The sequence below is a fragment of the Amblyomma americanum genome, chromosome 1 (assembly GCF_052857255.1).
Source record: "Amblyomma americanum isolate KBUSLIRL-KWMA chromosome 1, ASM5285725v1, whole genome shotgun sequence".
Lineage (NCBI taxonomy): Eukaryota > Metazoa > Arthropoda > Arachnida > Ixodida > Ixodidae > Amblyomma > Amblyomma americanum.
Window position 1 is genome coordinate 325,471,530 of NC_135497.1, and position 10,289 is coordinate 325,481,818.

At 45.0% G+C, this 10,289-nt stretch overlaps 1 pseudogene; it reads left to right on the top strand.

Annotated features, from left to right (window-relative positions):
* The first annotated feature begins 2,356 nt into the window (after positions 1 to 2,356).
* Positions 2,357 to 2,477, top strand: LOC144116715 (U2 spliceosomal RNA; annotated as a pseudogene).
* The last annotated feature ends 7,812 nt before the right edge of the window (positions 2,478 to 10,289 follow it).

The window sequence follows — 10,289 nt, forward strand, 5'->3', positions numbered from 1 at the left end:
GTAAGTCAATTTCGTTCAGGTGTAGGGTGGGATGTATCTGCATTTCTCGTCTGAGTGAGAAAAGAATGGCCACCGATTTGTGTGGAGAAAAACGGAAGCCATTTCGGTCTGCCCATGTTGCCAGTTTACTGATTGTTAGCTGTATCTGTCGTTCGCATGTTGATGTATTCGAGGATGTGCAAGCTATCTGGAGATCATCTACATAGACAGAATACATAACAGACCTTGGGATTATTTTCCTGATAGAATTCATTTTACAATAAAGAGTGTTGTGCTCAAAATACATCCTTGAGGGACTCAATTTTCCTGGATATAATTCCTTGAAAGGGTTGAGCCTAGGCGGACATGAAATGTACGGTTAGACAAAAAATCTATAAGGCAGTTCAACAACCTGCCGCGGATGCCCAGTTCAGCCAGGTCCTGAATAATCCCAAACCTCCACGTTGTGTCATATGCCTTCTCTAAATCGAAGAAGACAGCTAGACAGTGCTGTCTGTATTAAAAGCCTCACGAACAGCATTTTCAAGACGAACCAGGTGGTCGGTGGTGGAGCAAGCCTTTTTAAAACCGCATTTATGGACATCCAGAAGCTCCCGGTCTTCTAACATGAATGACAGTCTGATATTCAATACCCTTTCTAAGGATTTCGCTAGACAGCTAGTCAGAGCTATGGGCCTATAGCTGCTAGGAACGGTAGAGGATTTTTCGGGTTTTAATATTGGAACAATAATGGCCATCTTAAAGTCTTCGGGAAGTTTCCTCGATACCCAAAATTTATTTTAAAAATTTAAAAGTGCCTCCACAGCCGGTTCAGATAGATGAGCTAACATCTGATAATGTATTTCATTTGAGCCTGGTGCAGATTGCTTACCAGCGGGCAGTGCTTTATTATTTTCTTGAATTGTAAATAAGTTATTATAGGGTTCATTTGTACCGCCACTTGACGGCAGTCTTTGTCTTTCAGCTGTATTTTTGTATTTGAGGAATGATTCTGTGTAGTGAGATGAACTGGAAACTGCAGAAAAATATTCATCCAAAATATCTGCCTGTTGTTCTAAATTTGTCTGTATGCCATGGGTTGAGAGAAAAGGAACTGTGAATGGGGAGTAGCTGCCATTTATCTTTTTCACCATCTCCCTAATTTGTTTTGACGTAATTGAGCTGTTTATTGAGGACACGTAACCTTGCCATGAAGTTTTTCCTGCATTAAGGCGAATATATCGAGCTTTTGCTCTAAAGTTTTTGAACTTTATGAAATTCTTCTGCGTTTTGTACCTACGGAAAATTCCTTAAGCTTTGTTTTGTTTCTTTTTTGCATCTCGGCATTCTTGTGTATACCAAATTTTCTTATTCTTCTTTACTACTCCAGATGACCGAGGAATTGCTAGGCGTGTAGCGGTTGGAATGCAGTTTGTGATAGCTTCATTCAGTTCGTGTATGCTGAGATCATCTGAAACTATTTTATCTAAGCTAGCCCTTTCTCTAAAAAGAGCCCAGTCGGCTAAATGTAGCTTCCACCGTCGTGGTTTCGTTGGGGTGACTTGCGGTGGGGATGTCAGGCTTATTAATACAGGGAGGTGATCGCTGCGGACGGGTTATCGATGGCACCGCATTTAAAATCACAAAAGAGAGAGTGTGAACTAAAAGACAAATCTATGGAACTCATTTTTCCCGTGCTCGGAGAGCAGTATGTATTTTTGCCGGTGCTTATAAGGCAAACAATATTACTTGGAATAAAATCAAAATACGACCTCTTGCATCAGTGTGTGCACTTCCCCAAAAACCGGAGTGAGCATTAAAATCACCAACTAGCAGATATGGCTCTGGTAGCTGTTCTAAACGGATTCTAAATCATGAAGTGTTACTGTTAGGTGTGGCTGAAAATATATGGTACATATTGTGAGTGTTTTAAAATGAAGGATGGTGACTGCGACGGCTTCGTATTTGGTTTTAAGTTTGACCTCGCGGGCTGCTCCACCATTCTGGGTGACAATTGCAACACCTCCAGACAGTTCGCTTGCTCGCTCTCGGGCATACCGAAATAGATTATACTTGTTTAAAATATTTTTTTGTTTTGGACCTATGTTGGTCTCCTGTAAGCATAAAGCCACCGGGGACATTGTGTTTAAAAGCTCTTTTATGTCACCGTAGTTATTCATTTGTCCTCGGCAGTTCCACTGTATAAGGAACGCAATGTTTGACGAGTGTAGTTAAAACATAGGATACCGGTTTTGGGGGAGCCAATACTGGGGTCTTTTTCTTTTTCGCTCCAGGGAGCTGTGCCTCTGCCGCAGCGAAGGCGAGTTCTGTGTTATGTCCATCGCCTTACTAGAGGCGAATGTCCGGACCCCGTAGAATATCTGTTACGGGTCCAATTAACCTTATATTTGGAAATGTGGCGGGGAGTATGAAGGATGCTTCTTTCCCGCCACCGGTTGGCCCGGTATTGCACTACCTCCGGGATCGGCCTTGTCTTTAGCGCGTCTTTACTATCCTGTCTTTCTGTCCCATCTTTCAACTCTCCTACTATCTGCACGTGGTAGCGATTGTGGCTCGGCTTGAGCCGGTGAGCAGGCCTGTGCACTTTCCTTTCTTTCTTCCTGGCATCAACAGACAGACAGACAGACTAGAGGCTCTGGACTTCCGCGGTGAACCCGCGGGTGTACGGTTTGTGGGCTTCTCCCGACTGGGGTAAGCCTTGCGGGCTGCCGACTGATGGGCCGGCGGGCCCTTGTTCAGAGGTGGCAGGGCAGCTTTCGCTGCGTCTGCCGGGGGCGGGGGTGGCCCTGCCTCAGGCTTTGCGTGGGCTGTGGCCGAAGCCTGGTGCGGTGTGCCGCCCCTGCGCGCCAAATCGGCGAAATTTGTTTCTGCTGTGAACTGGAAGGCTGAGGGCAGTTTTTATCGTGCTTCTTGATAAGTTACGTTTTCCTTTGTCTTTATAGTTATTATTATCTTCTCTCTGTTCCAGGTCGGGCACGACCTCGAGTACGCGGGGTGGTCCCCTTTACAGTTAGCGCACTTTAAGGTTGCATTGCCGACATTAGATTCGTGCTCATTAGATGCACATTTAGAACAGGTTTGGCGGCCACTACAACTCTGCGATCCATGGCCAAACCTTTGGCACTTGAAACACCGGCGAGGATTTGGGATGTATGATCTGACTGCTATTTTCACGTAACCAACTTCAATGGTATCAGGGAGTTGGCTGGAGGCAAAAGTCAGAACTAAGTGCTTTGTTGGAACTTCCTTGTCTACTTTCCTGATTTTTATGCGCTGTACTGCAGTGACATTCTGGTTCTTGACACCCCCTAGCATTTCTGCCTCTGTCAGAGCAAGGAAGTCTTGTTCTGAAATCACCTCTTTGACAGTGTTGAGGGATCTATGTGCACTGATAGAAACAGGTATTTCTCCAAAGGTTGCTATGTTTGAGAGCTTAGAATACTGTGCTTTGTCTTTGATCTGAAGGAGTAGATCGCCACTGGCCAGCTTCGTCACCTTATACCCAGGGCCTAATGATTCCGTGAGAGCCTTTGAAACTAGAAAAGAGGAGATGATTCTGGCTTGTTTTTCAGGTACCTCCGTGTGTACGACGTGGTATCTGGGGAAGATTTCATTTTTTTTTGCGAAAACTGCGTAGTGACTTCGGTCCACCATCGTTTATGAGGGCGATCATTTTCTAAGAGAAGGTTACCCTTATAGTGTGTGTGTTTTTCGGCTACGGTGCCAGCCACCCACGATGGAGCCAAACTTGGGGACGGGACAGGAACTTGCAAGCAAGTTCTGCCCACTCCAGCTGTACACCGCAACTGTAATCGAATATGACGCAACTCAGGGTAGTTCGTCACACAAGGTTAACCCTCGTCTCAAGGAAAAAAGGAAAAACCAAGAAGTGAGTAGGGGATAGGAGAGTTGTGAAAAAGAAGATAGGAAAGTGAAAGATGGAGGGGAGGATAGAAAAGGGCGACTGCCGATTTCCGCTGGTCGGGTCAGGCCGGAGGTGCCGTCTACAGGAAGCTGGGGCCAAAGTGGTGTTTTGCCTCCGCCGAGGGGCCTTTAAGGTCCAAACGCACGGCATCGGCTCAGCCACCGGGGTCCCCTTTTCCCCGGACACGGTGATAGCACGCACGGCGAAGAGTGGGTGCTCGGGTCCGTGGTGATGCACTGTTTACTATCATCCCCTTATGGGAATGTCCCTACGGATGCTCGGGAACCCGTGGTGTCGCCACTCACCAACGCCTGCAAGTTGCAGACGACCCCCTGCGGGGTATTTTGTCGAATAGACAATCTAAAAAAGCGTAAACCCACTTTCTATAAGTGAAATTAGAACACAAGTAACAACATATAGGTCATGTATTCTGACATGATGTAACAGAATGGGATACAGAAGGTAGCGCCAAGATTTCTCCACCAAGCGTCACTTCATACCACCCTGCGCGACTTGCAGTGCCGAAATAATATTAGCATTCCTCGCTTCACCGATAATCTCATGCCTGTCTACGTCAATAAAACGCAGGGCTTTTTCACTCCCGCCGTTTTCTTGAAACGCGCTTTGGCCAGTTGTCATTCTCTTTAAGGCGTCACGTAAACAAGCTGGGGACAGTGCATTTATTTGAAACACCTTTTCCTAAATATTTTCACCTGCTGGTAAGCTCTTCGAGCTCTAGTTGTTTTCACGCTCAGAGAGAACACCTCAATGCTCTTTGGCTCAACTAGATGCTGTGTATTGTTGCAATCCAATTCAAGGGCTGCGAATAGTGTAGATCACCTTTACTACATACAGGCATTTTGCGCTGAAATCGCGGACACGAGACAGAGCCCAAAGTAGCGGGGCTGTTCAAAAGTCTTAACTTTGAGTATGAATTACATTTTAAGACACTACAGGGTATGTTGTCACGCACAAGTCGTTCAACGTTATTTTGAATGCATCGGAATTGGTTGCTTATCGACTGTAATAAAGTATGGGACACGCCTTCTTACATTACCGAGAATCTGAACACACCAGATAAAACTCTGTTGCGCACTTAACGCTAGTTTGTAGGCTTAAATGTCCCCGTAGCTGAGCGTCGGTTGTGAGGGACGCCTTTTTGAAGGACCGGTAATAAATTTAGGGCGTCTTGGATCTTTAACGTGCGCTGATGTCTCACAGCACACGGGGGAATAGTAAAAATGAATAATACGGGTGAATACTGCCGTACAAGCATAGGGGCGAATACGGCCATTTGCAAATGTGATATATATTGTGGAGCAGGCGCCGCCTAAAGATTGCCAACGCATCCTGAAGTAAACAAAAAAATAGCATATTAACGTGCACTACCAGGCCGAATTTAAACGAATAGACTCCTATGCCGCTTTCCTTGCCTGGAACCTAGATATTCCGCTGCAATCAGTGGAGTGATATATACATCGAAGTACCCTCCACATGGTAACACACACACACACACACACACACACATATATATATATATATATATATATATATATATATATATATATATATATATATATATATATAGAGAGAGAGAGAGAGAGAGAGAGACTGATATGTGCCACAGTAGAAGAAGTAGAAGCGCCTGGATTTGTAGAGAAAGAAGATGGTTCTCTCTCGCTCGCGCGCTCGGACCACTTAGGAACCACCGCAGTTTTACGTGTATTCTCCGGAGGTTCTCCTTCGAATTGCTCGTAACATTTGGTGGAGCAGTGCTGGGTACGCTTCCCGACTATCGCACTCCGCACAGCATCACTACGGACCTCATACCTCTACACCAGCGACCCAGCCGCCGTATCCGCGAACAGTCGCCTGAATTTGGGCCTCTTCCCCCGCGCACAAGAACGGCGCAGCCTCGGCCACCGAGTCCAACTGACATAGCCTCTCATCATCATCATCATCATCATCATCATCATCATCATCATCATCATCATCGTCGTCGTCGTCGTCGTCGTCAGCCTTACTACACCCAGTGCAGGGCAAAGGCCTCTCCCACGTCTCTCCAATTTACCCTATCCTTTGCCAGCTGCATCCACCCTTTGTCTGCAAACTTCTCAATATCATCCGCCCACCTAACCTTCTGCCACCCCCTGCTACGCTTACTTTCTCTTGGGATCCATTCCGTTACCCTTAAGGACTAACGGTTATCTTGCCTTCGCATTACATGCCCTGCCCAAGCCCATTTCTTTCTCCTGATTTCAGCTAGGATGTCATTAACCCGCGTTTGTTCCCTCACCCACTCTGCCCGCTTCCAGTCTCTTAACGTTACACCTATCATTTTTCTTTCCATGGCTCGCTGCGTTGTCCTTAACTTAAGCTGAACTCTTTTCGTTGGCCTCCACGTTTCTGCCCCGTAGGTGAGTACAGGTAAGATAAAGCTGTTGTTGTACACTTTTCTCTTGAGGAAAACTGGTAAACTGCCAATCAAGATCTGCGAGAACTTGCCATATGCGCTCCACCCTATTCTTACCCTTCTAGTTATCTTCAGTAGCGTGGCTTTTTGGACTTGTTGGTACATAGTTCCGAAACACTGTAGCGCAGCAAAAGACGAGGACACAAGAGACGAGAGACGAACACCACGAGCGCTAACTTCCAACAAATTTTATTCTCCTGAAGCATCACATTTATACACCAGAAAACAGTAATCACACGTGCGAACAGTATCGATTTCTTAGAAAAACGAGCTCTTTATCTGAGAGGAGAATGGAAGGTGTGCTTACACACGAGCATCCTGACCTATTTATCTTTTCGGCTTCAATGATTTCGCGCGTTAACCTTTCTCTACTTTTTCCTATTACAAGACTTTTATCAAAGAAAGGCTTACAGGGTTTTGACTTGCATGCGAGAATGTGGTCAACCAGCGATCCGCCTTGCCCGTTTCTGACGTTGCGAGCGTGTTCCATTAGGCGCTCGTTCAGACACCTCCCCGTCTGGCCGATATAGTGTTTCCCGCATGACAAGGGAATTTGATATACAACACCTTCATCGCACGTGACGTAGGGCTTCTGGTGCCTAGTTGCGCATACGCGCGCTTTGTTGGTGTTGGTTTTTCCCAGTTTGCACAACGTTGCAAGTTTTTTCGGCGCCGAGAACACGACGGTCGCATTCGCTCGTTGACCAATTCTTTTTAAATTGTGGGAAATCTTGTGTAGATAAGGTAATACAACAAGGTTTTTCCGTTCACGAGGAACTGGGTTTGGATTACATTGATTTTCTGGTTTCATTCTGTTAACAAGTTTTTCTGCAACAGAAACTTGAACATGGGAGGGGTATCCGGCATTAGTAAGCCTCTTGGACTGCTCTTGAAACCTATCGGTCATCATGTGCGGACAAGATTTCTGGAGAGCATTTCGAAAACATAAATTGACAATACCTCTTTTTATCAGTTTTGAATGAGCGGAGTGATATGGCAGCATCGGCTTGTTGCTTCGCGGCTGGTAGGCCCAGCATATGTGATGAGCGTGAAAGGTGAAGTTAATATCTAAAAATCTAATGGAGCTATCGATGGGCAATTCGCATGTTAAAACAAGCGGTTTAAAATGTTCTGTCATGGTAGTTAAAATGCTATGAGCCTTTGACTCAAGTGAGCCTTGGTCACACTTAACAAGAATAAAAAGTCATCAACAAATCTAAAGACCTTGATTACGTCCAAGCTGTCAAGGTGGCTGGAAACAGCCTTGTCAAGTTTTGTTAAAAACAAATTACTTAACCTTTTACCTCTTGACGACCCCATTATGGTTAAGAAATCTGACGAAATTTTAAACTTTGTTCGGTCGCGCTCTGATAACAGCATGGTTGCATTTTCATTGGTGTTAAGGATCTATATTACTCGCTGCCGAACGACAAGGTGCTGTGCTGTGTAGAGGAGTGCATAGATAAGTTCGGGTGTGTTGCTTTCCAGAATGCGGCGGGTGTGTCGGCGAGCAGTTTTTTAGAAATTTTAGCTATTTACTTGCAGTCAACGTTCATTAACTGGGAAGGAAAACCCTACCTTCAGAAAGAAGGGATATGCATCGGGTCGTGCATAGCGCCAATTCTGAGTAATTTGTTTTTAACAAAACTTGACAAGGCTGTTTCCAGCCACCTTGACAGCTTGGACGTAATCAAGGTCTTTAGATATGTTGATGACTTTTTTATTCTTGTTAAGTGTGACCAAGGCTCACTTGAGTCAAAGGCTCATAGCATTTTAACTACCATGACAAAACATTTTAAACCGCTTGTTTTAACATGCGAATTGCCCATCGATATCTCCATTAGATTTTTAGATATTAACTTCACCTTTCACGCTCATCACATATGCTGGGCCTACCAGCCGCGAAGCAACAAGCCGATGCTGCCATATCACTCCGCTCATTCAAAACTGATAAAAAGAGGTATTGTCAATTTATGTTTTCGAAATGCTCTCCAGAAATCTTGTCCGCACATGATGACCGATAGTTTTCAAGAGCAGTCCAAGAGGCTTACTAATGCCGGATACCCCTCCCATGTTGAAGTTTCTGTTGCAGAAAAACTTGTTAACAGAATGAAACCAGAAAATCAATGTAATCCAAACCCAGTTCCTCGTGAACGGAAAAACCTTGTTGTATTACCTTATCTACACAAGATTTCCCACAATTTAAAAAGAATTGGTCAACGAGCGAATGCGACCGTCGTGTTCTCGGCGCCGAAAAAACTTGCAACGTTGTGCAAACTGGGAAAAACCAACACCAACAAAGCGCGCGTATGCGCAACTAGGCACCAGAAGCCCTACGTCACGTGCGATGAAGGTGTTGTATATCAAATTCCCTTGTCATGCGGGAAACACTATATCGGCCAGACGGGGAGGTGTCTGAACGAGCGCCTAATGGAACACGCTCGCAACGTCAGAAACGGGCAAGGCGGATCGCTGGTTGACCACATTCTCGCATTCAAGTCAAAACCCTGTAAGCCTTTCTTTGATAAAAGTCTTGTAATAGGAAAAAGTATAGAAAGGTTAACGCGCGAAATCATTGAAGCCGAAAAGATAAATAGGTCAGGATGCTCGTGTGTAAGCACACCTTCCATTCTCCTCTCAGATAAAGAGCTCGTTTTTCTAAGAAATCGATACTGTTCGCACGTGTGATTACTGTTTTCTGGTGTATAAATGTGATGCTTCAGGAGAATAAAATTTGTTGGAAGTTAGCGCTCGTGGTGTTCGTCTCTCGTCTCTTGTGTCCTCGTCTTTTGCTGCGCTACAGTGTTTTGGAATTAGTTATCTTCCTCTCATGATCCGGATCAGCTGTCACTACCTGCCCTAAGTAGACGTATTCCTTCACAACTTCCAGGCTCTCGCTGCCAATTGTTAACTGTTCTTCCCTTGCTAGACTGTTGAACATTACCTTGGTTTTCTGCATGTTAATTTTTAGACCCATCGTTCTGCTCTGTCTGTCTAACTCATTGATCATGATTTGCAGCTCACCTCCTGAGTGACTCAGCAAGGCAATGTCATCAGCGAATCGCAGATTCTTTAGGTATGCTCTATTTATTCTTATTCTCAGCTGTTCCCAATTCAGGCCTCGGAATACCTCCTGTAAACAGGCGGTGAATAGCATTGGCGAGATCGTGTCTCCTTGCCTGACGCCCTTCCTTATTGGAATTTTATTGCTGACTTTATGGAGGACTATAGTAGCTGTGCAGTTGCTATATATATCTTGTAGTATTTTGACATAAGGCTCTTCTACCCCCTGATTACGCAATGCCTGTGTGACTGCTGAGGTTTCCACTGAGTCGAATCCTTTCTCGGAATCAATGAAAGCTAAATATAGAGGTTGGTTATATTCTGCGCATTTCTCTATCACCTGATTGATAGTGTGAATACGATCTATTGTGGAATATCCTTTACGAAAGCCTGCCTGATCATTTGGTTGATTAAAGTCTAACGTTGCCCTGACTCTACTAGCGATTACCTTAGTAAATACTTTGTCGGCAACGGACAGTAAGCTGATCGGCCTGTAATTTTTCAAGACCTTGGCGTCTCCCTCCTTATGAATTAAGATAATGCTCGCATTCTTCCAAGCTTCTGGCACAGTCGAGGTCATAAGGCATTGCGTATACAGGGTGGCTAGTTTTTCTAGCACGATGTCCCCTCCATCCTTCAACAGATGTGCTGCTACCTGATACTCCCCAGCTGCTTTTCCCCTTTTCATTGCTCCTAAGGCTTTCTTTATTTCATCTTTCGTTACTGGCGGGATGACACATTGCTGTGCACTGCTGTCTTTCACATTAACGCTCTGATTACATTGGCTACTGTACAGATTTGTGTAGAATTCTTCGGCTGCGTTAACTA